Raw genomic sequence first — 24,820 nt, 5'->3', positions numbered from 1 at the left:
TGCTTATATTCATCTCTTGTGATTGTTTGTATTACTGTGGTGTCAGCTGTAACTTTTCCTTTTTATTTATAATTTTCTTGATATGAGTCCTCTCCTTTTTTTCTTGATGAGTTTGGCTAAACATTTACCATTTTGTTTCTATTTTTAAAGAGCCCGCTTTTAGTTCTATTGAATTTTGCTATTGTTTTCTTTGTTTATATTTCATTTACTTCTGATTTTTATGATTTCTTTCCTTCTACTAACTTGGGGTTCTGTTTGTTCTTCTTTCTCTAGTTGCTTTAGGTGTAAGATTAGGTTGCTTATTTGAAATTTTCCTTGTTTCTTGAGGTGGGATTGTATTGCTATAATCTTCCATCTTAGAACTGCTTTTTCTGCATTCCATAGATTTTTGGTCACCATGTTTTTCTTGTCATTTTTTTTTTCCCTAGGTTTTTTTCAAATTTATTATTTATTTCTTCAGTGATTCATTGCTTATTTAGTAACATATTGTTTAGCCTCCACGTGTTTGTGTTTTTTTACAGTGTTTTTCCTGTAATTGATTTCTAATCTATGAGATTAGATTAGCCTTGGGGTCAGAAAAGATATTTGATATGATTTCAATTTTCTTAAATTTACTGAGGATTGATTTTTGATCCAAGATGTGGAGAATATCCCATGTGCACTTGAGAAGAATGTGTATTCTGCTGCTTTTAAGATGGAATGTCGTTTGAATATCAGTTAAATCCATCTGGACTAATGTGTCATTTAAGGCTCATGTTTATTTATTTGTTTTCTGGTTTGATGGTCTGTCCATTGATGAAAGTGAAGTGTTAATATCCACCACTATTATTGCTTCACTGTTGATTTCTCCTTTCATAGCTTTAGCATTTACCTTAAATGTTGAAGTGCTCCTATTTGGGATATATAAATATTTACAATCATTACATTTTCTTCTCGAATTGATCCCTTGATCATTATTTTAGTGCCCTTCCTTGTCTCTTGTAATAGCTTTATTTTATAGTCTATTTTTTTTTTTCTGATATGAGTATTGCTACTCCTGCTTTCTTTTGATTTTCATTTGTATGGAACATCTTTTTTTTCATCCCCTCATTTTCAGTCTGTCCATGACCTAAGGTGTGAAGGGGGTCTCTTTTAGACAGTTTATATATGCCTATTACTTTTGTATTCATTCAGCCAGTCTGTGTCTTTTGATTGGAGCAGTTAATCTATCTACATTTAAGGTAATTATTGATATATATCTTCCTACTGCCATTTTCTTGATTATTTTGGGTTTGTTTTTGTAGTTCCTTTTTTCTTCTCTTCCTCTTTTCTCTTCTTTTGTGCTTCCTGCCTAGAAAATTTCCTTCAACATTAATTATAAACTTGTTTGGTGGTGCTGAATTACCTTAGCTTTTGCTTGTCTGTAAAGCTTTTTATTTCTCTGTCAAATCTGAATGAGGGCCTTGTTGAGTAGAATATTCTTGGTTGTAGATTTTTCTCTTTCATCACTGTAGATATTTCTTGCCTTCTGGCCTGCAGTGTTTCTGCTGAAAAAAATCAGCTGATAACGTTATGGGGTTTCCCTTGTATATATTTATTGCCTTTCCATTGCTGCTTTTAATATTTTTTCTTTGCATTTAGTTAGTTTGATTAATATGTGTCTCTACATTTTCTTCCTTAAGTATATCCTGTATGGGACTCTTAGCACTTCTTAGACTTGGGTGACTCTTTCCTTTACCATGTCAGGAAAATTTTCAACTATGATCTCTTCATATATTTCTCAGGCCCTTTTTCTCCTTGTACCCCTGTAATTCAAATGTTGGTGCTTTTAATCTTGTCCCAGAGGCCTCTGACACTGTAGTCATTTCCTTTCATTCTTTTGTCTTTATTCTATCCCATGCAGAAATGTCCACCATCTGTCTTCCAGGTCACTTATCCATTCTCCTGGCTCATTTATTTTGCTATTGATTCCTTCTAGTGTATTTTTTATTTTGGTTACTATCTTGTTCATCTTTCTTTGTTCTTTATTTCTTCTAGGTCTTTGTTTCTTGTATCTTAAAAATCTGTTTTTCCACTCTGTTTCTGAGATCTTGGGTCATCTTTACTATTATTACTCTGAAATATTTTTTTGGATAGATTGCATATCTCATCTTCATTTAGTTGTTCTTGTAGGCTTTTATCTTTTTCCTTAGTCTGCAACATATTTTTTTATTGTCTCATTTTGTCAAATTTACTGTGCTATGCTCTCCTTTCTGCAGGCTACAAGACTGTAGTTCCTTTTGCTCTGCTGTCTGCTCCTTGGTGGGTGACATTGGTTCAGAGACTTCTATCAACTTGTAAAACCAAGTTTTGCAAACATATTTTAATTCCTAACTCATTCTTATCCACTTGTAGCCCCTTTTAAATAGGAAAGTGTTTTTATTTATGTATGCAAATCTCTCTTTGAGTTATATCAAATCTCACTTAATCATCTCTGTTTACTTTGGGGTGCCTTCCTTTTGCCATTGTGCAGATCATAGGGTATTTCCCTATTTCTAAATATGAGAGTTCACTATGAGTTTAGTGTAAGAGGGTGAATGTGTTGATTGCCTGGCTTGATTTTCATTACTGGAGCATAGAACACATGTGAAGAAAGGCAATGAACACCCACCCACAACCAAATACACAAAAATCTTTCTTAGTATTTTATTTATCAAAAGGAAGTTGACTGTTCTCTGTGAGTTTGTCTCAGATGTACATGCTATACTTCTCTTCTTTCAAATCAACTTTGTATACCAAGTTAAAACTTAAAGCTCCTTCTGATTCCCTTCCAGACTCCTTCTGATTCCCTTCCAGACCCTGACTCTTCTACTAGGCATCTTCCACAAATAAATAAATTTTCTTAGAGTGTGGTCAAGTCCTCCTGTGTTAGAAAGTTAGTGTGGAGCTTAGGAGTCAACCATGCTGCTGTCCTGTTCTGTTAGGTGCACATGTAAAGAAGTAGGAGTGGGAATTGAGGAGAACCCAAATGTCCTTAACATTCTGAATGATTTCCTCAACAATTTGCACATAACTAGACAAAACTACTATTTGTTGATAATTTATAATATAAATCATGTTAAGCACTTTATAAATGCTAGTGCTAAGTTGCTCAGTTATGTCCAACTCTGCAGCCTCATGGACTGTAGACTCCCCCATCCAGGAAATTTTCAGGCAAGAATACTGAAGGGGATTGCCATTTCCTACTCCAGGGGATCTTCTCAACCCAGGGACTGAAACTATCTCTCTTGCATATCCTACATTGGCAGGCAGATTCTTTACCACTAGTGTTACCTGGGAAAACTCTATAAATGCTAGTAATCATCCCCAAAACATAGAAAGTAGGGAATATTATCCCACTTTAGGAATGAGGTACTGAGGTTCAGTATGGTTAAGTAGACCATCCTAAGTCACAAATTTCATGAGTAGAGAAGCCAACTTTTTATTCGTGTTATACTTTTAAGCTCAGACTCATAACTATGTTTTTCTATATGTTCCTAGAAAATATTATCACTATTACAGCATATTAAGATGTCAAATTCCTGAGCAAAAAACCTTTTATATAAGCTAATGATATAAATTAAATTAAAAATCATACATATATATATGAATTCACATATATTACTGGGCAACAGTGTGTGTATGTGAATTACATATATTTACATATATTTATTTATATATATAAATAAATTTATATTTATAATATAAATATATATAAATATACATTATATATTATAATAAATATAATGTATATATAAATTTATATAAATAAATAAATAAATAAATATTATATATTTTAATATAATTTATATATAAATAATAAATTATATATAATAATTTACATATAAACAAATATATTTAATATATTTAATTAAATAAATATATTTAATTCACACACACACACTGTTGCCCAGTGGCTTAGTGGCTCAGAATCTACCTGCAATGCAAGAGACTCAGGTTCAATACCTGAGTCAGGAAGATGCTCTGGAGATGGAAATGGCAATCCACTCCACTATTCTTGCCTGGGAATTACCATGGACAGAGGAGCCTGGTGGGCTGCAGTCCATGGGGTTGCAAAAGAGTTGGACATGACTGAGCACACCTGCCTCTTATACACACACACACACACACTGGCATACCTTGGATATATTGTGGGTTTGGTTCTAGACCACTGCAATAAAGCAAATATCACAATAAGCAAGTCACATGAATATTTTGGTTTCCCAGTTCATATAAAAGTTATATTTACACTGAACTATAATATTTCAAGTATGCAATACCATTATCGGTATTGCAGTTTCATCTCAAAATATTGGAGTGGGTTGCCATTTCATTCTCCAGGGCTTCTTCCCGACATAGGGATTGAACCCAGGTCTCCTGCATTATAGGCAGATTCTTTACTGTCTGAGCCACCAGGGACGTCCTAAAATATAATGCAATACCTTAATTAAAAAGTACTTTACTGATAAAAATACTAGTCCTCATCTAAGCCTTCATGGAGTCATAATCTTGCTGTTGGAGGGCCTTACCTCCATACTGATGGCTACTGACTAGTCAGAGTGATGGTTGCTGAAGGTTAGGTGATTGTGGCATTTCTTAAAATAAGACAATAGTAAAGTTTACCACGAAGATGTCTTCCTTTCATGAACACTTTAACCTGCACTGCTATTTGATAGTATTGTACTCCCTGCAGAAATTTTACAAATTTGGAGTCATTCTTCTCAAATCCTTGTGCTGCTTTATCAACTAGGTTTATGTCATATTCTAAATCCTTTGTTGTCATCTAACGATCTTCACAGCATCTTCACCAGGAATAGATTCCATCCCAGGAAACAACTTTGATTGCTTATTCCTAAGAAGCATCTTCTCATCCATTCAAGTTTTATCATGAGATTGAAGGAGTTAAGTCATATCTTCAGTCTCTACTTCTAATTTTAGTTCTCCTGCTCTTTCCACCACTTCTGTAGGTATTTCCTCCACTGAAGTCTTGAACACTCCAAGTCATCTATGAGGGTTGGAACCAACTTCTTCCAAACACCATCTAATGTTGATATTTTGATCTTGTTCCATGAATCACAAATATTCTTAATAATATCTTTCATGGTTAATCCTTTCCAGAAGGTTGTCAATTGATTTTGTACAGATTCATCAGAGGAATATCTACCTATAGAAGTGTAGCCTTACAAACTATATTGCTTAAATAATGACTTGAAGGTTAACATTACTTCTTGATCTATAGGCTTCAGAATGAATGTTATAGTGGGTTTCTTATAGTGATCTTCTATCCAGACACTAAAACTTTCTTCATATCAGCAATAAGGCTGTTTCCCTTCCTTATCATTCACATCTTTACTGGGGTAGAACTTAATTTCTTTCAAGGACTTTTCCTTTACATTCACAACTTGACTGTTTGGCACAAGAGGCCTAGTTTTGGCCCGTCTCGGCTTTCTACATGACTTTCTTGCCAAATTCAGTCATTTCTAACTTTTTATTTAAAATCAGAGATGTTTGACTCTTCCTTTCACTCCAACACTTAGGGGCCATTGTAGAAATATTAATCAGCCTAATTTAAGTATTATTATGTCTCAGGGAATAGGAAGGCCTGAGGGAAGAGAGAGAGATGGCTGGTCTGTGGAGCAGTCAGAACATACATAACATTTACTGATTAAGTTCATCAACTTACATGGATCCTATACATGGTACCCCCAAATAATTAAAATGGTAGTATCAATGATCACTGTTCACAGATTATCAAATATGATATATTAAATATAACAATAATGAAAAAGCTTGAAATATGAGAATTGCCAAAAACTGACAGAGATATGAAGTGAGCAAATGCCATTTGAAAAATGGTACGAACAGACTTGCTCTGTGCAGGGTCACCACAGATCTAGAATTTTATAAAAAAATGCAACATCTATGAAGTGCAGTCTTCCTATACATAGACACATGTCTATTTATGTGTATTCATATCCATCACAAGTAAAACAAGATATTAACTATGTATTTGTTTTTCTATAATGAAACTAAAAACAACCAGAATTCTAATGAATAAATTATGTTGAACTACCAATGATTCATTTTGTTGTTGGTTTCAGTTTAATGTTTGCCATGTAGGATACAAATATTTCCAAAGCGTGTAGCATACTTGCAATATTGTTTTAAAAGAAAGAAACTGGAAATGATACATATAGTCTTTACAATTATCATTTACTGAAGATATAAGCAGAATACTATTATAATTTATAGTTCTTACACTAACCCAGAAAAAAGACATTAGGTGACTCTCTTTTGCAAACAGGTAAAATGAGGCACTGAGTTCAAGTAGCCTGCCTGTCACCCAGCTGGTGGGTGTGTGGCCAGCATCTGGGCCCGGATTTGGCTGGCTCCTCTCCTACCCTCCCCATCCTTCATAACCTCAAGGATGGCAGAGCAGGAACCTGGGTCCCTACTGTGCAGTAGGCATTGTCTTTGGGAACCTGCCCACCTGGTCTTTTTATCCCATCTAAGGAGACAGTTGTTATGACTATCTCACAGATGAGAAAACATAGTTTCAGAAAACTTAGTGTCATATACATACAGGAAGTGGAGCAGCTAGGATTTGAAACTACTCTGTTTTATCCTAAATCCTATTTTATTTTTCTCTCCCTGAAGCCATCACTGTTTAAGGACAGGTGTGCTTGCTCCTGCTACAACAACTGAGAATCGTAGTTGAACAGTGATGGGCAGGCTAGTTGGATTGTGCTGTCCATTTGGATTCTTGTGCTTATCTTTCTATCTTTGACTGTCCACTGAAGGGCCACAGAATTAGCAGCAGGCACCTGCTACACTGGAGTAGGCATTTTTTTTTTTTTCCTTCTGATCCAGTTTTCCAAACTTGAAGACTAAAAATCAAATCCAGCTTTTAAGACTTCTGAATAAACTAAGAGCCAATATGTTCTCTTATGAATTCATAGTACACACTTAATTCTTTGGACATGGAAAAATCATCTGTGAAATTCCACAGTATCTTTTTGTTTCCTTTCTGTCTCTCACCTGATTTTATCAAGAAGGTGAAGCTGATTAAAGGCTGAAGTGTACAGGAATGAGGTGTTACTTTATTACTAAACTAGGATATAATGTGAAACTTCACAGCAATGCGTAAATATAGTAGTTACCTGGGCCAATGATACTCAAAATCCATGGATACTTGTCTCCTGAGTGATGTTTACAAATGCAGATTTCTGGGCCCTACCCCAAACCCACTGAATTACAATGTCTGGGAGTAAGGCAAAGAAATCTCCATATAAACCTGCTCCTGGGATGGAACCCATGTCCTTGTGCAGGAGGGTGCCCTGCAGGACTCCCAGGGTGTGTCAGATCTGCTGCGTGCCCCTCAGGCTGAAGCTCTAGGACAAGCACAAAGCAAATGAGTTTCTCTTACACCTTCTGGATCTGGATCTGATGCTTCTGTGCTGGACCCTGGGCAGAGGTCAAGCCTTCAGCCTATGGAGGCGAGTGCTGACTCCAAGACCCTAGTCTACCAGAGAACTAACCTTAAGGAGTATCAAATAGTGAGAACTCACACTGAGGAACCCACTTGAATACAAGACCTGGCGTCACCCAACCACCAGTAGCACCTTGTACAGGATGCCACATCTAAACAACAAACAAAACAGAAAGACAAAGCCAATCATCAGCAGACAGGATTACCACCTCACTCAGCCTTGCTCACCAGAGGAAAAACAAACAAACAAGCAAAAACTCAGCACAAATCTCACCCTATACAAAGTTCACACAAACCACTGGACCAACCTTAGGAGGTCATAAACCAAAAGGATGAAAGAATTCAACTTTCCTTGAAGCCTGGGAAAAGGAGACCTCAAATACAATAACTTAAAGAAATAATAATAATGAAAAGGCAGAGAAATACTGCACAAGTGAAGGAAAAAACTAGAAACACAGAAGTCCAAATAAATGAAGAGGAAATAGATAAACTGCCTGAAAAAGAATTCAGAATAACGGTAGTAAAGATGATCAAAAACCTTTAAAAAAATTAAGAAAATGCAAGAATCAATTAACAAAGACCTAGAAGAATTAAAGAACAACCATAGAGAAGCAAACAACACAATTACTGAAATTAAAAATACTCTAGAAGGAATCAATAGCAGAATATCTGAAGCAGAAGAATGAATCAGTGAGCTGGAAGATAAAATGTTGGAAATAACTTCTGAAGACCAGAATAAAGTAAAAAGAATGAAAAGAACCAAGGACGGTCTCAGAGACCCCTGGGACCATATTAAATGCATCAACATTTGAACTATAGGGGTTGCAGAGGAAGAAGAGTAAAAGAAACAATATGAGAAAATTTTTGAAGAGATTATAGTTGAAAATTTCCCCTACAATAAAAAGGAAATAGTAAATAAAATCCAAGAGGCACAAAGAAACCCATACAGGATAAAGCCAAGGAGAAACACTCCAAGACACATACTAATCAAACTAACAAAGACTAAACACAAAGAAAGAGTATTAAAAGCAGTAAGGGAGAAGCAAGAAGTAACATACAAGGGAAACCCCATATGTTTAACAGCTGATCATTCAGCAGAAACTCTGCAGGCCAGAAGGGAATGGCAAGATGTATTTAAAGTACTGAAAGGGAAAAATCTACAACCAAGATTACTATACACGGCAAGGGTCTCATTCAGAATTGATGGAGAAATAGAAAACTTTCCAGACAAGCAAAAGTTAAGAGAATTCAGTCCCACCAACCCATCTTTACAACAAATGTGAAAGGGATTTATATAGTAAAGAAATACAAGAGAAGAAAAAATATCTACAAACTCAATGCCAAACAATTAAAAAAAAGAATTAAATATCTAGGAATACATTTACCTAAGGAGACAAAAGAACTGTACACAGAACATTATAAGACACTAATGAAAGAAATCTAAGCTGACATAAACAGATGGAGAGATATTCCATATACCTGGATAGGAAGGATCAACATTGAAAAAATAACTATACTACCAAATGCAATCTAGAGATTCAGTGTGATCCCTATCAAATTACTAATGACATTTTTCACAGAACTAAAACAAAAAAATTCACAATTCATATGAAAACACGTAAGACCCCAAATAGCCAAAGCAGCCCTGAGAAAGACTGGAGCTGGAGGAATCAAGCTTCCTGACTTCAGATTATACTACAAAGCTACAGTCATCAAGACAGTATGGTACTGGCACAAAACAGAAATATAGATCAATGGAACAAGATAGAAAGCCCATAAATAAACCATGCACCTATGCGTACCTTATTTTTGACAAAGGAGGCAAGAATATACAATGGGGAGGAGACAGACTCTTCAAAAAATGGTGCTGGAAAACTGGACAGTTACATGTAAAAGAATGAAATTAGAACACTGCCTAACACCATACACACACAAAAAAACTCAAAATGAATTAAAAACCTAAATGTAAGGCGAGAAACTATAAAACTTTCAGAGGAAAATATAGGCAGAAAACTCAATGACATAAATCAAAGCAAGATCCTGTATGACCCACCTCCTAGAGTAATGGAAATAGAAACAAAAGTAAACAAGTGGGACCTGATTAAACTTAAAAGCTGTTGCACAGCAAAGAAAATTATAAAGAAGGTGAAAAGACAATCCTCAGAATGGGAGAAAATAACAGCAAATGAAACAACTGACACAGGATTAATTTCCAAAATATACAAGCAGCTCATACAACTCAATGCCAGAAAAACAAACAACCCAATCAAAAAGTGGGAAAAAGACTTAAACAGACATTTCTCCAAAGAAAACATACAGATGGCTAACAAACACATGAAAAGATGCTCAACGTCGCTCTTTATAAGAGAAATGCAAATCAAAACTAAAATGAGGTATCACCTCACACCCGTTAGAACGGCCATCATCAAAAAGTTTACAAACAACAAATGCTGGAGAGGGTGTAGCGAAAAGGGAACACTCTTATACTGTTGGTGGGAATGTTAATTGATACAGCCACTAGGGAAGACAGTATGGAGATCCTTTAAAAAACTAGAAACAAAACCACCATATTACCCAGCAATCCCACTCCTAGGCATACACCTTGAGGAAACCAAAACTGAAAGACACATGTATCCCATTGTTCACTGCAGTGCTATTTGCAACAGCTAGGACATGGAAGCAACCTAGACGTCCATCAACAGATGAATGGACAAAGAAGTAGTGGTACATATACACAATGGAATATTACTCACCCATAGAAAGGAACACATTTGAGTCAGTTCTGATGAGGTGGATGAACCTAGAACCTATTATACAGAGTGAAGTGAGTCAGAAACAGAAAGATAAACATTGTATTCTAATGCATATATACGAAATCTAGAAAAATGATACTGAAGAATTTATTTACAGGGCAGCAATGGAGAAACAGACATAGAGAATAGACTTATGGACATGGGTAAGGGGAGGAGAGGGTGAGATGTAGGGAGAGAGTAACATGAAAACTTACAATACCATATGTAAAATAGATAGGCAATGATAATTTACTGTATGGCTCAGGAAACTTAAACAAGGGCTCAATATCAATGTAGAGGGGTGGTATGGGGAGGGAGATGGGAGGCAAGTTCAAGAGGGAGGGGAATATATGAATACCAATGGCTGATACATGTTGACGTTTGACAGAAAACAACAAAACTGTAAAACAATTATCCTTCAATTAAAAAAAAATAAAAAACTGCTCCTCAAGGGATGCATTTGCATAGATCTAGATTTTAAAGAGCACAGATTTGAGTAATAACCTTCTCCAAGCCAAGCATGGAACAGCTAAGCATGACCTTGAACTACGGGCTATGACTCAGCTTCCTCACCTGTCCCATGAAGATAGAACTAAGGTTGTCTAGATGATCAAATAAAATATATATTAAAATTTATCACACACACACACACACACACACACTGCAGAGCACACCAGAGCCCTGACTGCCACAGTATTTTGTGCTCAGCATACATTAACCCCAAATGTCTGCTTCCACGATTGGTGTTATTTTCAAATGATATTTTCTGCAAATCGATTTTCATTATAATATTACTGCCAACACTAATGCTAACTTGGTTACATCTGGGGCATCCTGTTCCTCTTCTGTCTTCAGGGAGAATCAGGCCATTTTCCACCCTTCTCAGTGCAGGGGGATTCTAATCCCTGAGATGTTTGAGAATGCAGATTGATGAAGCACTTCCTCACTAATCATGGTTTGTGTGACCAACAGATGTAGGGGGCAGGTCTCTCTGCACTAAAATCAAGCAACAGGCCCAAAAAGATGCACTGAGAACACAGTCGGTGATTAATCAATGCCTGGGAAATCAAACTGATCAATTCCTATTTCTTTCTTAGAACATCTCCTTTTTAATGCTGTATTTTCTAAACTTTCAGATTTCTTTGAAATAATAATGTGGAATTTTTCATAATTTAGGGGAGTCCCTCAAGGTTATTTTAAAAATATATATCTTGCCAATTTCCTTGTTTTAAAAAGAATTGCTTGTCTTTCTTTTATTGATTAAAGGAAATTCTTTTCCAGTGCCTTAGTGTATTTTCCTCAGGGAATATCAAAGTTTCAATCCTTTGACCTTTTTACAACTTTCCAAATAGCTTATAGAACAGAATTTTGCCCCTCCAAGATAAGAGTTATCAGGCATGTGTTCCAAAATATGTTTAAAAGCAATGTGTTACCTGTGGAATAATAAATTATCGCTAAAATAATAAAAACACTAAAATAAAGAATAGAATTATGTTGATGCTGTAGGAGAATTTGGTGTATATTGTACCACACAGTATCCCCCAAACACATGTCTCTAAGAAGATTATCCATCATTATGACCTACTTCCATAATCAGGCTCTACCTTGATAATTTACTTTAAAAATGGATGTGGAATATACACAATTTATGCTTAACTGCTACAGCAGCATTGATAGAATATTGACCTAAAAATAATCAAACCTCACAACAAAGAAATGAATATATGAATAAAGTAAACTATGCTTTTATCTGGAAAATAAAGCTGATGTACAAAATAAATTAAGAAAAAATAGCTGGAATAACTTATACCACATAAAAGGAAACGTCATTCAGGCACATTAAATAATAAGGTTACTGAAATAATCACCTAGCTAGAGAGTCTGGGCTGACAGAAATAACTGACAAGGAGATAGAAAAAAAATAATTTTAAATTCAAAACAGTGACAAGACAAAAAGGAAACTAAAATGCACTTCATTTTTAGAATAACTGAAATAAAATCTGGGAAATTCCTAATAACTAAAATTAGGAACTAAAACTTGGACAAGTTTTAAATTCTTTCTAATTATTTGGGAAGACTCAAAATGATCTCATTCTTAAGGAATGTGGATAGAAGACAAAACTTGTGGAGGAGGATCATGGAAAAGTCATACCTTATAATATCTGAACAGGAATCATAGGCAACAAACAGTCCAGTGTTACAGTGTGAATGGCCAGGGCACATTTGGTTTATTATGATTCATGATACTCTGGAGGCTGTGTGGATAGGCAACCATAACATAATGATCGGACAGTTACCACTTTACTGTGTATATCACAGCTAAGAGATAGACTGTCCATTTTCTAGTGATTTGCAACCAGTAAAGAAATACAGTTTAATCAATCATAAGAGAAAAATAACTAGAGGCCCGCCTGCATCAAATGAGCACTAATCATAAATACTCATCTCTCTTCTATTTACAACCCAAGTCTTATGTAAAAATGTGAATAAAAAATACTTATACTTGTAAAGTTTTCCAATATCAGAAGTTTCCCACTACTTTAACTCAGTAGCTCTGAGCAATAGGTAATGGGTAATAATATTATTTCCATATTACAGGTAGAAAACTAATCCAGAGAAGACTTGATTTTTTGTTCCAGGTCATAGGACTGCTACTCAGACCAAGATGACTCAGCTCCTAGGGACCACTAGTAAGGCCACCCCAAACACGGCCATTTCTTACACTCGATTTTTTCAGTGGCAGCAATGAAGTGCGATCAAAAGTTATGAGATGGGACTCAGCCTAGTGAGTTGATTTAATGTCATAACATGATCTGGAACTGTCACGAGCAATGTAGGACTGCTAACGAGAGGCTATTATTATACTCATAAAGGAAATTAAGACCTTGATAATGTATATGGTGCTAATGCTAGAGAAGGAAGGGGTATTTGCACATGTGCACACACACAGACACATCCTGTAATCCGTGTAATCTGGTTGATCCAGTACACTTCAAAACATAAGGAGTAAAAACAATAATAATGGTGTGATGGAAAGTTATTAAGATATTAATTTGCATTTTCTGCCTCTGGATTCCAGGTGTTTATTCTCTCAGTCATGTCTGATTCTTTGCAACCCCGTGGTCCCTCCAGGGTCCATGGGTAGTCCTGGAGGGTAGCCCTCCAGGGTCCTCTGTCCGTGAGGATTCGGCAGGCAAGAATATTGGAGTGGGTTGACATGCCTTCCTCCAAGGGATCTTCCCAACCCAGGGATCAAACCCTGGTCTCCTGCACTGCAGGCAGATTCTTTAACATCTGAGCCACCAGGGATGCCCAAGAACACTGGAGTGGGTAGTTTAACCTTTCTCCATGGAATCTTCCTGACCCAGGAATCGAACTGGGGTCTCCTACATTGCAGACCAGTGGTTTACCAGTTGAGCTACCAGGGGAGGCCCCTGTGTTCCATAGCCATATCCAAATCAGCTTAAGTAACCTCTGTTTCCTTGTCTTGAGGAGTTTTTCCAACATAAAGGAGCACACTGTAGATTTTATGAGAGGAATACTGCAAGATTCCGGAAGACTGGGGGTTGGCTGCCAGCTGTGGGGTGGATAGCAGAAACTAAGGCAGGGCTGGCTGGTGATTCCCTGGGTGTATGGTCAAACTTTTAAATAGATGGGTGAGTGTGGATCTGGATTCCTGAGTAGTTCAAATGGTAAAGAGGCTGCCTGCAATGCAGCAGACCTGGGTTCGATCCCTGGGTTGGGAAGATCTCTGGAAAAGGGCATGGCAACCCACTCCAGTATTCCTCCCTGGAGGATTCTGTGGCCAGAGGAGCCTTGAGTGACATAGTCCATGGGGCCACATATAAAAAAGATGTTAATGACCCAGATAACCATGATGGTGTGATCAGTCACCTAGAGCCAGGCATCCTGGAATGCAAAATCAAGTGGGCCTTATGAAACATCACTACAAACAAAGCTAGTGGAGGTGACGGAATTCCAGTTGAGCTATTTCAAATCCTAAAAGATGATACTATGAAAGTGCTACACTCAATAGGCCAGCAAATTTGGAAAACTCAGCAGTGGCCACAGGACTGGAAAAGGTCAGTTTTCATTCCAGTCCCTAAGAAAGGCAATGCCAAAGAATGCTCCAACTACTGCACAATGACACTCATCTCACATGCTAACAAAGTAATGCTCAAAATTCTCCAAGTGAAGCTTCAACATGAACCGTGAAGTACATGAACTGTGAACTTCCAGATATTCAAGCTGGATTTAGAGAAGGCAGAGGAACCAGAGGTCAAATTGCCAATATCTACTGGATCATAGAAAAAGCAAGAGAGTTCCAGAAAAACATCAATTTCTAGTTTATTGACTATGCCAAATCCTTTGCCTGTGTGGATCACAACAATCTGTGGAAAATTCTGAAAGAGATGGGTATACCAGACTACCTGACCTGCCTCCCCAGAAATCTGTATATAGGTGAGGAAGCAACAGTTAGAACCAGACATGGAACAACAGACTGGTTCCAAATTGGGAAAGAAGTACGTCAAGACTGTATATTGTCACCCTGTTTATTTAACTTATATGCAGAGTACATCATGCAAAATGCTGGACTGGATCAAGCACAAGCTGGAATTAAGATTGCTGGGAGAAATATCAATAACCTGAGATATGCAGATGACACCAACCTTATGGCAGAAAGCGAAGAAGAACTGAAGAGACTCTTGATGAAAGTGAAAGAGGAGAGTGAAAAAGTTGACTTAAAGGTCAACATTCAAAAAACGAAGATCATGGCATCTGGTCCCAACACTTCATGGCAAATAGATAGGGAAACAATGGAAACAGGGACAGACTTTATTTTCTTGGGCTCCAAAATCGCTGCAGATGGTGACTTCAGCCATAAAATTAAAAGACACCTGCTTCTTGGAAGAAAAGCTATGACCAACCTAGACAGCATATTAAAAATCAGAGACATTACTTTGCCAACAAAAGTTCATATAGTCAAAGCTATAGTTTTCCCAGTAGTTATGTATGGATGTGAGAGTTGGACCCTAAAGTATGCTGAATGTGGAAGAATTGATGCTTTTGAGCTGTGGTGTTGGAGAAGACTCTTGAGAGTCTCTTGGACAGCAAGGAGATCCAACCAGTCAATCCTGAAGGAAATCAGTCTTGAATATTCAATGGAAGGACTGATGTTGAAGCTGAAACTCCAATACTTTGGCCACCTGATGCGAAGAACTGACTCACTGGAAAAGACCCTAATGCTGGGAAACATTGAAGGCAGGAAGAGAAGGGGACGACAGAGAATGAGATGGTTGGATGGCATCACTGACTCCATGGACATGAGTTTGAGCAAGCTATGGGAGTTGGTGAGGGATAGGGAAGCCTGGCATGCTGGAGTCCATGGGGGTCGCAAAGAGTTGGATACGACTGAGCGACTGAACTTAACTGACGTGTGCAGATCCAGGGAGGATTTAAGGGCAAAAATTCATTCAGAAAAACAAAAAAGGCATAGTTCTTGCTGTTGAAAGTAAGGGAAGAGACTTTCCCTCTTTACTTTTTTAAAGAGAGACTTTATTTTGCAAAACTTGTAATTTCTTCTCTGTCCCTTTGAAATGTCTGTAAAATTTTTAAATGCTAAAAAAATCCTCTTGTCAGCTTTAAAACTCAAGGAGGTCTTTCCCAAGACCTGCAGCCTTCTTTTTGAAATGCCATCACCAAAGAGGACCGCACCCTCTCCAGGACGGTAGAAGCTGACTCTCTACAAACTGCAAATCAACCTCCTGTTCTAGAGATGAGTTCATTTTATCTTTGTATAAAGCCAATCAGCTAACGCAGGCCATACACCAGAAGAAGTTAGCATGAACTACCTGTGATGAATAGTGCTATGAAGCCCTTTTACTTGAGGGCTAGTTTCTGTTTATCTTGAGAACACGTACAGTGAGCTGCATCCACTCGGCTCTATTAAAGGGTAGGGTGTCTCTCTGTCTTACAGTCTCCTAGTGGATTGCCTCACATCCTGGCTTAATGCTTATTCGATAGTGAGAGTCTTTTTCTTTCTTCACTGTCTTTGTCAACAGGTTTTCTGGGTTTAGAAACAATTTGGTTTTTAATTTGATTTTCCATAAAGCTGGACAGGAAGCACAGAGCTTCTGCTTCGTAAGATTGCCAGGTTCCAGGTATAGCACCAAGCCTCCAATAGTGTCTGTGGTTGCTGATGTGGGTTGGGGTCTGGAGGAGCTGCAAGATGCCTTGGTAGTGTATAAGTAAGGTGCATATCTGGGAGTCGGGGTGGCTAGGAGGAGTGGATCTAATGATAACTGAGACGAAATTTCCCATTGGTCTCATAGGATGAAATCAAACAGTCATAATCATATTAAGGGAAGTGAAGATGATTCAAGAGACTCCATGTCCTTACTACATTGTTAGTACCACTAAAATTTAGGAAAAAGAACACAACTGAGCAGAACATTTGCTTGCAAAACAATATACACAAATTAAGAGGAAAAAACTGTCACTGTATGTACTGGCATTAGCCTACAGCACAGGAGAATGATGATCACAGCTAGAGAAGTGAAACTGAAGTTCATAAATCAAAAGTGACCTGATGCCTTTGCATTTTGTTCACATAAGGTATTAACATTAATAATACCATATTTAAGTATAAAATACCTGGAAAATTTTTCTGGTAAAGGGGTGCCTCCTCTCTGCTAGGAGAGCAGTTATAAGACATTAAAACAAACAAGCTTTGTGAGGAATTTTGAATCTTCATCTTCAAAACTTTGCAAGTTGGAAAAGCAATCCACAATCATGTTTCTAATAAATATCAGAATAATGATTTTAGTAAGAATGCTACATAAAAATTAAACTTGATAGAAAAAAAAATAAGGAAATCTAAGTATGTACAGGTTTTATATTTCTCCACTATTGAAAAGTGACTCTCTTACACTTAAAAGAGAAAAGGAAGAAGTGAATTTCCCATTTATAGCTTTAGAATACTTGTAAGTATAAAACAGATGATCTTTCCAAAATGTACCTAAGAAGGCTTTCTCATCCTTTTTAACTTGTGATATGTTACACATTATCAATTTTTAATGTAATTTTAATAATTTAGGAGAGAAACCAGGCATATGCATTATAATGAGTATATTGTCAAGGAAATAGGTTTCTGTTTTGTTTTGTGATAAAATATAGATACCTTATTCTTATCACAATAAAATGTTTAAAATACTAATTATATGTTTAGTTTTAAAATATACACATCAAACTGTTTAGGATAATTTCTATTATTCATAGAAAGGGACTTCAGTTGGCCTGCACATTCAGGAATCCATGATTTAATAAAAATAATCATAGATATATGTATATACAAACATACATATATGTTCTTTTAGTAGTTTGTATAATGTATTTCAGCTTCATGGATCACAGCCTTGTCATGGCAAAGAGACTTGCATAACTCAATGAAGCTATGCCATGCCATGGTGGGCTACTCAGGACAACCACATCATAGTGAAGAGTTCTGACAAAACATGGCCCACGGGAGGAGGAAATGGCAACCCACTCCAGTAGTCATGTATGGATGTGAGGGTTGGACCGTAAAGAAGGTTGAGCACTGAAGAATTGATATTTTTGAAGTGTGGTGCTGGAGAAGACTCTTGAGAGTCCCTTGGAAAACAAGGAGATCAAGCCAGTCAACACTAAAGGAACTCAACCCTGAATATTCATTGGGAGGACTGATGCTGAAGCTGAAACTCCGATACTTTGGCCATTGATGCGAAAAGTAAACTCATTGGAAAAGACCCTGATGCTAGTAAAGAATAAGAGCAAAAGAACAAGTGGGTGGTAGAGGATGAAGTTGTTAGCATCACTGACTCAGTGGATGTGAATTTGAGGAAACTCTAGATGATAATGGAGAAAAGAGAAGCCTGGTGTGCTGCAGTCCACAGGGTTGCAAAGAGTCAGACAGGATTTAGTGACTGGATCTCAGCAATAATAATGAATTTTATTAAAATAGTCATATATTACCAACAAAGGTCCGTCTAGTCAAGGCTATGGTTTTTCCTGTGGTCATGTATGTGAGAGTTGGACTGTGAAGAAGGCTGAGCGCTGAAGAATTGATGCTTTTGAACTTTGGTGTTGGAGAAGACTCTTCAGAGTCCCTTGGACTGCAAGGAGATCCAACCAGTCCATTCTGAAGGAGATTAGCCCTGGGATTACTTTGGAAGGAATGATGCCAAAGCTGAAATTCTTTTTTTGGCCACCTCATGCGAGGAGATGACTCATTGGAAAGGACTCTGATGCTGGGAGAGATTGGGGGCAGGAGGAGAAGGGGACAACAGAGGATGAGATGGCTGGATGGCATCACTGACTCCATGGACATGAGTTTGAGCAAGCTATGGGAGTTGGTGAGGGATAGGGAAGCCTGGCATGCTGGAGTCCATGGGGGTCGCAAAGAGTTGGATACGACTGAGCGACTGAACTTAACTGACGTGTGCAGATTCAGGGAGGATTTAAGGGCAAAAATTCATTCAGAAAAACAAAAAAGGCATAGTTCTTGCTGTTGAAAGTAAGGGAAGAGACTTTCCCTCTTTACTTTTTTAAAGAGAGACTTTATTTTGCAAAACTTGTAATTTCTTCTCTGTCCCTTTGAAATGTCTGTAAAATTTTTAAATGCTAAAAAAATCCTCTTGTCAGCTTTAAAACTCAAGGAGGTCTTTCCCAAGACCTGCAGCCTTCTTTTTGAAATGCCATCACCAAAGAGGACCGCACCCTCTCCAGGACGGTAGAAGCTGACTCTCTACAAACTGCAAATCAACCTCCTGTTCTAGAGATGAGTTCATTTTATCTTTGTATAAAGCCAATCAGCTAACACAGGCCATACACCAGAAGAAGTTAGCATGAACTACCTGTGATGAATAGTGCTATGAAGCCCTTTTACTTGAGGGCTAGTTTCTGTTTATCTTGAGAACACGTACAGTGAGCTGCATCCACTCGGCTCTATTAAAGGGTAGGGTGTCTCTCTGTCTTACAGTCTCCTAGTGGATTGCCTCACATCCTGGCTTAATGCTTATTCGATAGTGAGAGTCTTTTTCTTTCTTCACTGTCTTTGTCGACAGGTTTTCTGGGTTTAGAAACAATTTGGTTTTTAATTTGATTTTCCATAAAGCTGGACAGGAAGCACAGAGCTTCTGCTTCGTAAGATTGCCAGGTTCCAGGTATGGCACCAAGCCTCCAATAGTGTCTGTGGTTGCTGATGTGGGTTGGGGGACTGGAGGAGCTGTAAGATGCCTTGGTAGTGTATAAGTAAGGTGCATATCTGGGAGTCGGGGTGGCTAGGAGGAGTGGATCTAATGATAACTGAGACGAAATTTCCCATTGGTCTCATAGGATGAAATCAAACAGTCATAATCATATTAAGGGAAGTGAAGATGATTCAAGAGACTCCATGTCCTTACTACATTGTTAGTACCACTAAAATTTAGGAAAAAGAACACAACTGAGCAGAACATTTGCTTGCAAAACAATATACACAAATTAAGAGGAAAAAACTGTCACTGTATGTACTGGCATTAGCCTACAGCACAGGAGAATGATGATCACAGCTAGAGAAGTGAAACTGAAGTTCATAAATCAAAAGTGACCTGATGCCTTTGCATTTTGTTCACATAAGGTATTAACATTAATAATACCATATTTAAGTATAAAATACCTGGAAAATTTTTCTGGTAAAGGGGTGCCTCCTCTCTGCTAGGAGAGCAGTTATAAGACATTAAAACAAACAAGCTTTGTGAGGAATTTTGAATCTTCATCTTCAAAACTTTGCAAGTTGGAAAAGCAATCCACAATCATGTTTCTAATAAATATCAGAATAATGATTTTAGTAAGAATGCTACATAAAAATTAAACTTGATAGAAAAAAAAATAAGGAAATCTAAGTATGTACAGGTTTTATATTTCTCCACTATTGAAAAGTGACTCTCTTACACTTAAAAGAGAAAAGGAAGAAGTGAATTTCCCATTTATAGCTTTAGAATACTTGTAAGTATAAAACAGATGATCTTTCCAAAATGTACCTAAGAAGGCTTTCTCATCCTTTTTAACTTGTGATATGTTACACATTATCAATTTTTAATGTAATTTTAATAATTTAGGAGAGAAACCAGGCATATGCATTATAATGAGTATATTGTCAAGGAAATAGGTTTCTGTTTTGTTTTGTGATAAAATATAGATACCTTATTCTTATCACAATAAAATGTTTAAAATACTAATTATATGTTTAGTTTTAAAATATACACATCAAACTGTTTAGGATAATTTCTATTATTCATAGAAAGGGCCTTCAGTTGGCCTGCACATTCAGGAATCCATGATTTAATAAAAATAATCATAGATATATGTATATACAAACATACATATATGTTCTTTTAGTAGTTTGTATAATGTATTTCAGCTTCATGGATCACAGCCTTGTCATGGCAAAGAGACTTGCATAACTCAATGAAGCTATGCCATGCCATGGTGGGCTACTCAGGACAGCCACATCATAGTGAAGAGTTCTGACAAAACATGGCCCACGGGAGGAGGAAATGGCAACCCACTCCAGTAGTCATGTATGGATGTGAGGGTTGGACCGTAAAGAAGGTTGAGCACTGAAGAATTGATATTTTTGAAGTGTGGTGCTGGAGAAGACTCTTGAGAGTCCCTTGGAAAACAAGGAGATCAAGCCAGTCAACACTAAAGGAACTCAACCCTGAATATTCATTGGGAGGACTGATGCTGAAGCTGAAACTCCGATACTTTGGCCATTGATGCGAAAAGTAAACTCATTGGAAAAGACCCTGATGCTAGTAAAGAATAAGAGCAAAAGAACAAGTGGGTGGTAGAGGATGAAGTTGTTAGCATCACTGACTCAGTGGATGTGAATTTGAGGAAACTCTAGATGATAATGGAGAAAAGAGAAGCCTGGTGTGCTGCAGTCCACAGGGTTGCAAAGAGTCAGACAGGATTTAGTGACTGGATCTCAGCAATAATAATGAATTTTATTAAAATAGTCATATATTACCAACAAAGGTCCGTCTAGTCAAGGCTATGGTTTTTCCTGTGGTCATGTATGTGAGAGTTGGACTGTGAAGAAGGCTGAGCGCTGAAGAATTGATGCTTTTGAACTTTGGTGTTGGAGAAGACTCTTCAGAGTCCCTTGGACTGCAAGGAGATCCAACCAGTCCATTCTGAAGGAGATTAGCCCTGGGATTACTTTGGAAGGAATGATGCCAAAGCTGAAATTCTTTTTTTGGCCACCTCATGCGAGGAGATGACTCATTGGAAAGGACTCTGATGCTGGGAGAGATTGGGGGCAGGAGGAGAAGGGGACAACAGAGGATGAGATGGCTGGATGGCATCACTGACTCCATGGACATGAGTTTGAGCAAGCTATGGGAGTTGGTGAGGGATAGGGAAGCCTGGCATGCTGGAGTCCATGGGGGTCGCAAAGAGTTGGATACGACTGAGCGACTGAACTTAACTGACGTGTGCAGATTCAGGGAGGATTTAAGGGCAAAAATTCATTCAGAAAAACAAAAAAGGCATAGTTCTTGCTGTTGAAAGTAAGGGAAGAGACTTTCCCTCTTTACTTTTTTAAAGAGAGACTTTATTTTGCAAAACTTGTAATTTCTTCTCTGTCCCTTTGAAATGTCTGTAAAATTTTTAAATGCTAAAAAAATCCTCTTGTCAGCTTTAAAACTCAAGGAGGTCTTTCCCAAGACCTGCAGCCTTCTTTTTGAAATGCCATCACCAAAGAGGACCGCACCCTCTCCAGGACGGTAGAAGCTGACTCTCTACAAACTGCAAATCAACCTCCTGTTCTAGAGATGAGTTCATTTTATCTTTGTATAAAGCCAATCAGCTAACACAGGCCATACACCAGAAGAAGTTAGCATGAACTACCTGTGATGAATAGTGCTATGAAGCCCTTTTACTTGAGGGCTAGTTTCTGTTTATCTTGAGAACACGTACAGTGAGCTGCATCCACTCGGCTCTATTAAAGGGTAGGGTGTCTCTCTGTCTTACAGTCTCCTAGTGGATTGCCTCACATCCTGGCTTAATGCTTATTCGATAGTGAGAGTCTTTTTCTTTCTTCACTGTCTTTGTCGACAGGTTTTCTGGGTTTAGAAACAATTTGGTTTTTAATTTGATTTTCCATAAAGCTGGACAGGAAGCACAGAGCTTCTGCTTCGTAAGATTGCCAGGTTCCAGGTATGGCACCAAGCCTCCAATAGTGTCTGTGGTTGCTGATGTGGGTTGGGGGACTGGAGGAGCTGTAAGATGCCTTGGTAGTGTATAAGTAAGGTGCATATCTGGGAGTCGGGGTGGCTAGGAGGAGTGGATCTAATGATAACTGAGACGAAATTTCCCATTGGTCTCATAGGATGAAATCAAACAGTCATAATCATATTAAGGGAAGTGAAGATGATTCAAGAGACTCCATGTCCTTACTACATTGTTAGTACCACTAAAATTTAGGAAAAAGAACACAACTGAGCAGAACATTTGCTTGCAAAACAATATACACAAATTAAGAGGAAAAAACTGTCACTGTATGTACTGGCATTAGCCTACAGCACAGGAGAATGATGATCACAGCTAGAGAAGTGAAACTGAAGTTCATAAATCAAAAGTGACCTGATGCCTTTGCATTTTGTTCACATAAGGTATTAACATTAATAATACCATATTTAAGTATAAAATACCTGGAAAATTTTTCTGGTAAAGGGGTGCCTCCTCTCTGCTAGGAGAGCAGTTATAAGACATTAAAACAAACAAGCTTTGTGAGGAATTTTGAATCTTCATCTTCAAAACTTTGCAAGTTGGAAAAGCAATCCACAATCATGTTTCTAATAAATATCAGAATAATGATTTTAGTAAGAATGCTACATAAAAATTAAACTTGATAGAAAAAAAAATAAGGAAATCTAAGTATGTACAGGTTTTATATTTCTCCACTATTGAAAAGTGACTCTCTTACACTTAAAAGAGAAAAGGAAGAAGTGAATTTCCCATTTATAGCTTTAGAATACTTGTAAGTATAAAACAGATGATCTTTCCAAAATGTACCTAAGAAGGCTTTCTCATCCTTTTTAACTTGTGATATGTTGCACATTATCAATTTTTAATGTAATTTTAATAATTTAGGAGAGAAACCAGGCATATGCATTATAATGAGTATATTGTCAAGGAAATAGGTTTCTGTTTTGTTTTGTGATAAAATATAGATACCTTATTCTTATCACAATAAAATGTTTAAAATACTAATTATATGTTTAGTTTTAAAATATACACATCAAACTGTTTAGGATAATTTCTATTATTCATAGAAAGGGCCTTCAGTTGGCCTGCACATTCAGGAATCCATGATTTAATAAAAATAATCATAGATATATGTATATACAAACATACATATATGTTCTTTTAGTAGTTTGTATAATGTATTTCAGCTTCATGGATCACAGCCTTGTCATGGCAAAGAGACTTGCATAACTCAATGAAGCTATGCCATGCCATGGTGGGCTACTCAGGACAGCCACATCATAGTGAAGAGTTCTGACAAAACATGGCCCACGGGAGGAGGAAATGGCAACCCACTCCAGTAGTCATGTATGGATGTGAGGGTTGGACCGTAAAGAACGTTGAGCACTGAAGAACTGATATTTTTGAAGTGTGGTGCTGGAGAAGACTCTTGAGAGTCCCTTGGAAAACAAGGAGATCAAGCCAGTCAACACTAAAGGAACTCAACCCTGAATATTCATTGGGAGGACTGATGCTGAAGCTGAAACTCCGATACTTTGGCCATTGATGCGAAAAGTAAACTCATTGAAAAAGACCCTGATGCTAGTAAAGAATAAAAGCAAAAGAACAAGTGGGTGGTAGAGGATGAAGTTGTTAGCATCACTGACTCAGTGGATGTGAATTTGAGGAAACTCTAGATGATAATGGAGAAAAGAGAAGCCTGGTGTGCTGCAGTCCACAGGGTTGCAAAGAGTCAGACAGGATTTAGTGACTGGATCTCAGCAATAATAATGAATTTTATTAAAATAGTCATATATTACCAACAAAGGTCCGTCTAGTCAAGGCTATGGTTTTTCCTGTGGTCATGTATGTGAGAGTTGGACTGTGAAGAAGGCTGAGCACTGAAGAATTGATGCTTTTGAACTTTGGTGTTGGAGAAGACTCTTCAGAGTCCCTTGGACTGCAAGGAGATCCAACCAGTCCATTCTGAAGGAGATTAGCCCTGGGATTACTTTGGAAGGAATGATGCCAAAGCTGAAACTCTTTTTTTGGCCACCTCATGCGAGGAGATGACTCATTGGAAAGCACTCTGATGCTGGGAGAGATTGGGGGCAGGAGGAGAAGGGGACAACAGAGGATGAGATGGCTGGATGGCATCACTGACACAATGGACGTGAGTCTGAGTGAACTCCGGGAGTTGGTGCTGGACAGGGAGGCCTGGCGTGCTGCGATTCATGGGGTAGCAAAAAGTCAGACATGACTGAGCGACTGA

The 24,820-nt window shown here is 37.6% G+C and overlaps 1 protein-coding gene across 44 annotated transcripts in view; it reads right to left on the bottom strand.

Annotated features, from left to right (window-relative positions):
* Positions 1-24,820, bottom strand: part of RIMS1 (regulating synaptic membrane exocytosis 1) — a 607,640-nt gene that overhangs the window by 288,505 nt on the left and 294,315 nt on the right. The gene's annotated exons all lie outside the window — the stretch shown is intronic.

Source organism: Bos grunniens, chromosome 9 (assembly GCF_055505025.1).
Source record: "Bos grunniens cultivar Pamir isolate PY7600 chromosome 9, Bosgru_T2T1.0, whole genome shotgun sequence".
NCBI lineage: Eukaryota > Metazoa > Chordata > Mammalia > Artiodactyla > Bovidae > Bos > Bos grunniens.
The sequence above is the reverse complement of the archived record's forward strand: the minus strand, read 5'-3'. Positions and strand labels throughout refer to the sequence as shown.